Source organism: Elephantulus edwardii, unplaced genomic scaffold (assembly GCF_000299155.1).
Source record: "Elephantulus edwardii isolate Elephantulus edwardi_28Jun2011 unplaced genomic scaffold, EleEdw1.0 scaffold00492, whole genome shotgun sequence".
Classification (NCBI taxonomy): Eukaryota; Metazoa; Chordata; class Mammalia; order Macroscelidea; family Macroscelididae; genus Elephantulus; species Elephantulus edwardii.
In genome coordinates this window covers 124,169-130,897 of record NW_006400242.1, presented here as the reverse complement: position 1 = coordinate 130,897, position 6,729 = coordinate 124,169, and the positions used below count along the sequence as shown (strand labels likewise).

Below are 6,729 nucleotides of genomic sequence, written 5' to 3'. Positions count from 1 at the left end.
TTGTGCCATAAGCAGAATTTTCTTTTAAGTGTCTAAACAAAGTTTAAAAAGCAAGTAACAATAAAAGAAAATGTTTCTGGTACAGGACCAGCACTACAAAAAAATAGTGTACGAGTACCTGGATAATACACCCGTTTTGCAATAGTGCGACTTTAAGTACATATTGTTGACTATCCATAGTCCACGCAAAGTTACAACTCCACACTTCAACAATAACATGCTGACAGTTCCGAAAGAAATCTACTTTTTTAAAAAAGGGCATAAGTCAGATGTTCCCTCATTTGACCAACTCCATCTAAGTTTAGATGTGCAGAAGGGCTTAGATATATCCAGAGTAAGCCACATGCAACATGTTACTTGATGAATTTTCTAAAATAAGGTTTCAGGACAATGACAGTAAGATAAGAAAAGAAAACATGGAGGAATGAAGTCCTAATTACTATGCATGCATATTCTTTGACAGTAGGGGGAAACCTTTTACAGATAAGTTGCAAACAAAGAAATTTTGTACAAGAAATTTAACACATTCTGTACAATTTCTTCACTTTGCTGTAATTATCTGTACAAACTCTTCATAGTTTACTTGCCCATCACCATCAGTATCTGCTTCCCTGATCATTTCATCAACCTCTTCATCTGTTAACTTCTCTCCAAGGTTTGTCATCACGTGACGAAGTTCTGCTGCACTAATATAGCCATTGCCATCTTTATCAAACACATGGAATGCTTCTCTAATTTCTTCTTCACTATCTGTATCTTTCATTTTTCTTGCCATCATTGTCAGAAATTCCGGGAAGTCAATTGTGCCATTACCATCAGCATCTACTTCATTAATTATGTCCTGTAATTCTGCTTCTGTGTGATTCTACCCAAGAGACCTCGTTACAGTGCCCAATTCCTTTGTTATTATAGTTCCATCACCATCCTTGTCAAATAGTGAAAAGGCTTCTTTGAATTCTGCAATCTGCTCTTCAGTCAGTTGGTCAGCCATGCTGCAAGCGTTCCTGCTCTCTGAGAGGCAACCGCACAACCACTCAGCTCGCTTGCTCCACTCGGACTCCATTTTTATTTTCTAATGCCAATTCTTTGCACGTTTTGTTATACTACTTTACTTTGTCTTCCTGTGCTGCCCTTTAAAATCTTCTGTTCACCTCCAGAATTCTAGTGTAATATTCAGAATCTCTTCTGGTATCCATTTTGATCTTTTCTTCTTCTTCTATCTTTGTAACGACTTTTTACATTCTTTGTGGATAATATTCTTGATATCCTCCCTCAGCTTATCTGGTCTTAGTTCATTAATGATCAAGGCCTCACACTTGTTCCTGAGTTGGTTTTAAAATTCAGGTGGGACAGACTCAAGGTCAAATTTTTATTCTTGTGGATTTGATTTGACCTTCTTTAGCTTTACTTTGAACTTGCATATGAGTAGTTAATGGTCTGTTCCACAGTCAGCACCTGGCCTTGTTTTCATGCCGATATTGAACTTCTCCAACAATGCTTTCCACAGATGTAATCAACCTGATTCCTGTGTACACTATCAAGTGAAATCCTGGTGCATAGCTTGTGTTTATGTTTCTTATAAAAAGTATACTTTTAACCATTTGGTGCCTGTTGTTGTGCTTGTTGTTTATTGCCTTTGAGTTGAGCATGAACCTATGAACAAAAAGCCCCTCTTATCAAAATTCATAGAGTTTCTGGAGGCATGATACTTAGCAAGTGGATGCCATTCCTGCTTCCAAGCCTCTCATAGAATGCTATTGTTGTTATGTACCGTTGAGTCACCTGCGATGTATAGCAACCCTATGTACAGCAGTTCTGAACCCTTCCCTGTCCTGAGCCAGTCTCACTAATTCTGACACACCAACTCCCATTGCCCCAGTCACTGTATCAATCCATCTCATCCAGAGTCTTCCTCTCCTGCACTGTCCATCCACCCTTCCAAGAATGATGTCCTTCTCCAAGGATGGATCTCTCTTGGCCACATGCCCAAAGTAAGTGAGGCCAAGCTTCAAAATCCTAGCCTCTAAGGAGAGACTTGGTTTCACCCTCTCCAAAACAGACTGATTTGTTTTCTTGGCAGTCCATGGTATGTTCAAGACTCTTCCCCAGCACCAGAACTAGAAGGCATCTATTCTTCCTTTGTCATCCTTAGTTTTTGTCCAACTCTCTGAAGCATAACAAGTAATTGAGAAGACCATGGCCTGAATTAAGTGCACCTTTGTATCTAGACTAACATCGTTGCTCTTCAGCACTCTGGAGAGGTCCGTGACAGCAGATTTTCCCAATGCAATTAGTCTTTTGATTTCCTGACTACTGACATTAAGAGTGTTGATTGTGGATCCAAACAAGCGGTAACTGCTAACAACCTCAGTCTCTTCTCTATAATAGATGCTGCCAATTGACCCAGTCAGTGGTGAGAACCTTTGTATTCTTGATATTGAGCTTCAATCCATATTGAAGACTACAGTTTTGACCTTTTGCAGCAAGTGCTTCAGGTCATTTTTAGTTTCAGCAAGCAAGGTTGTGTCATGTGCATATCATGTTTTTAATGAGTCTTTCTCCAATTATGATGTCACACTCCTCCTCATAAAGCCCTGCTTCCTGAATGATCTGTTCTGCATACAGATTGAAACGGATGCATTTCTTTCCTGATTTTGAACCATGTGGTGTTTCCTTGCTCTGTTTTGAGGACTGCTTTTTGGTCCAACTATAGGTTCATATTGTCCAGATTTTTCTCCATCTTGCTGCTTTGTTGCCCTAGGGGGTAAGGAGTTGTGATGCCAATTGAAAGGCAGGGTGTTCAGATATACCAGTTTCTTCTTGGAAGAAAAATGAACTGTCCTCTCCTCAGAAACTGGCAACCGAAAACCTGCTGGAGGGTTAGCTATGGGTCACTTCTGACTCGGTGGTACATAACAACACACTGACAAAGATTGAAAGCCTTGTTAACCATTTGGGACAGTTCTGCTCTGTTTGTAGGTTAAAGATGAGTCAGAAGGTAGGTCTTGGTTTGAGTTTTGGGTTTGTTTTTTGTTTGGGGGGTTGCATGCCACTTCTTAATGTTATTTTTAAAAATCAAAGCAATTTTGATTGGGAAAATGTTACACAACATTAACTACGGTGATAAAGTTAGGCTTTTTAGAGAAGTTGCCCAAATAATTTCCATTCAATCATCCCAAGATTCAGGTATTTTCCTAACTTCTTGGATTCCAATCATCTTCCTCTTGCCTTCTGTGTTTTTCAGTTACGACAGTGGCCTGACTCATATACAAAGAAGTTTGAGCACAGAATCTACCCTATCACATTTTCTGTTGGAAACCCTCAGGAATGGAAGAAATTATTCAAACCTTGTGCTGCCCAGAGACTCTTTCTTCCGGTAGGAACACAGGTGTTTTTTTGTTTTGTTTTTTTTTAATTTTTTTTGGAACACAGGGTTTTAATAAGATGCAGCTTGGAAGATAATTACTTTTGGGAACGGTGCTATTAGCCAGGATATGTTTATTCTTATAGCTGAAAATGTTTTTCATTTTGAGTCTGTACCTGATGCTTGTTTTAGTGTGCAGAGAGAGGATCCCTGTGTGCAAGATGTTTTTTTCTAAAGACTAAGGACTAAGAGCATCTAAACATGTCTTAGATTATGGTGATTTTGTGACTCTGGCTCTATCATTTATTATCTCAGTAAATTCTCCAACTTAACTCCTGTTTCCTCTGTAATCTTGTTACAGAGAAAGCACTCAAAAAGTGATAGTTTAGGGAGCTCTGGTGGCCTAGTGTCAAGAAGCTATACTGCAATCTCAAAGGTGCACATTTCAAATCCACCAGATGCTCCACTAGAGAAGGAAGGGCAATCCCCTTCTGTTCCAGTCGGGTCTGGTTCGATGGTACACAACAAGAAAGGAGGGGCGGGGGGGGGAGTGATAGCTTTTTGTACATTATCTTTTAAAAAAATAATTCCTGTAGATTAAGCCATGGCTAGAGAATAATTGTGGAAGGCTCAAGATTCTGGTTAAGCCTTGCTGTATTGAATATCTAAATGGAATGTCTTATTGCTCCCATTTTAGAAATTCTAAATATAATAAATCACTTAAGATACATCAAAAAGGAGACATCTCATTGGACACACTACTACTTGAAATTGTGAACTGCAGCCTTGAAATTTTTGAGGGGTTCTTGCCATCTGCAAACATTTCTTAAATGCTTCTTAGAGGTAGGCTCTGACTTTGTGATGTAGTGCTGAAAAAGAAAGCCAGGATATTGCCTTTTTGAAACCCAAGTCTAGTTGAGGATTCTGTCATTGCACAAGTGATTGGAAATGTGATCAGAGAATGTGGTGGAGAACACACATGTATCTTTGTGTACACAAACAGCATGGAGTCTCACCCTGGTCTGGGTGAGGTGGAAGAAGATTCTCTTAAAGCAATGGCATTTGAGTTCGTACATGAAGGAATGAACCTTGAGTCACTTGATGACAAGGACCTGAAAAGAGCTTAGTGGGCAATGAAAAAAAAGAGGACTCCATGCAGATGGAACAGTGTGTACAAAGGTCCTTATGTTTGAGAAAATGAAAGCTGACTCATATACAAAGAAGCTTGAGCACAGACTCTTCCCCATGTTAAATTTACTGGACAATATAAGAGTGTGGTTGCACTGATGAAGCCAGAAGGGTCTGGAGGTTGCAGGCCCTGTAGATTATGTTACAGTATTTGACCTTTGTCATAATATAAGCAGTGAGAAGTCATTGAATTTCTGCCATTAAAGTGGCATGATCTGAGTTGTATTTACAATGGTTTATTACAGTATAGACATTGGAATTGGTAAGAACAATTAATGATGATTTAGGTTATAGTGGTTGCCTTAGAGATAGATTCAGGGCCTGCTTAAAAAGTATAATTTGCCAGGTTTCATGACTGCTTAGTTGTAAAAGTTGAAAAGGAAACCAAAATGGTAAGGATCTCATGCATTCTTCTGACGTGAGCACCTATTAAATTTTGTATGTTTGACTACTCTTCTCACTATAGTCAGAGAAATAATGCAAGACAGGAGGTAAAAGGTATCCAAACTGGCAAAGAAAGTAAAACATCTCTCTCTATTGCTGTTGATAAAGAAAATCCAAATATTCAGCAGAATATTATATAATTGACCAGTTAAGAAAATTAGCAAGGGAAATATCAATATACAAAATTATATTGAATTTCTCTACAGTTACAAAGGAAACTGTGCAATAAGAAAAATAATATCACTTATGATACTGTTGTTTAGGTGCTCTCAACTCCTGAACCACCCTCATCATTTCTGACATAATCAAACCCATTACAACAGTCACTTTGTCAATCCATCTGGTTGAAGGTCCTTCTCTCTTTTGCTGACCCTCCACCTTTCCAAGCATGATGTCCTTCTCCAGGAAATAGCTTCTCCTGACAAGATGCCCCAAGTATGTGAGATGAAGTTTTGTCCTTTTTGCCTCCAAGGAGCACACTAGCTGTACTTTCTCGAAAACATATTCATTGATTCTTTTGACAGCCTATGATATCAATTCTTTTTCTGCCATCCTTATTCATTGTTCACCTCTCAGATGCATAGCAGATGCTTGAAAAGAACATATTCTGATAGCCACCCAAAAGGTAAAATGCCTAGGGATAAAGACCTGTACAAAGAAAACTACAGGAAGATCTCGGATGAGATGGATTGTTACAGTAACTAGGGCAATGGAGGTAGGTGTGTCAGAATGTGTGAGATTGGCTCAGGACAGGGCAGTTTTCAGAGCTGTTGTACAAAAGGTTACTGTGAGTCGCAGGTGACTTGAGGACACATAACAACAACAATGGAAATCAAAAGAGACCAAAATATATTCAAAGATTCAACATTGGGAAAAAGTCAACATTACCAAAAACAATCTAGAGTTACACTACTATTTTAATACAGATCTCATCATTATTCTCCAATGAGATAGAAAAGTAAACACAAACTTTAGATGGAAAAGTAGCCCCAGAGAACCAAAGCATTACTGAAAGTGAAAACAAAGTAAGATATTTTAAACTTCCTAATCTTAAAATCAACTACACAGCAAAGCAATCAAAGCAGCTTGGTACTGGTGTGGTCCCAGATACACAGAATAGAAAGAATTGAGAACCCAGAAGTAAATCTATTCTGCTGTAGTCAGCTGATCTTTGACAAACACATGAAATCCATTCAGTAGGGGAAAGGCAACTGCTTTAACAAATGATGCTGACAAAACTGGATCTCTGTTTGCAGAAAATGGAAACAAGAGTCATACCTCACACAATATTTTAAAAACCACCAACTCAAGATAGATCAAGGGCATAAGTATAAAAGATAAAATTATAAAGATCACCACAGGAAAAAAAACTGGGGCAAACTGGACCCCTTACCAATGGCATAAACAGGTTATAAAATATAACTGAAAATATATAACCAGCAGAGGATAAATTAGATGATTGTTGTTATGTGCCATTGAGTCATTTGCGACTCAAAGAGACCCTATGTACAAGAGCTCTGAACACTGTTGTATGCTGTGCCAACCTAGCCATCTCAAATGCACTTATTCCCACCACTCCAGTCACAGAATCGATCCATCTCATCGAAGGTCTTCCTCTCCTTCGCCGTCCCTCCACTCTGCCAAACATGATGTCCCTCTGCAAGGACCAGTCCCTCCTTGCAACATGCCCAAAGTATGTCAGATGAAGAATCCTTGATTCCAAGGAGCATTCC

The 6,729-nt window shown here is 38.9% G+C and overlaps 1 pseudogene; it reads right to left on the bottom strand.

The window, feature by feature from the left end:
- Window positions 1-541: 541 nt before the first annotated feature.
- Window positions 542-5,234, bottom strand: LOC102867154 (annotated as a pseudogene).
- Window positions 5,235-6,729: the final 1,495 nt, after the last annotated feature.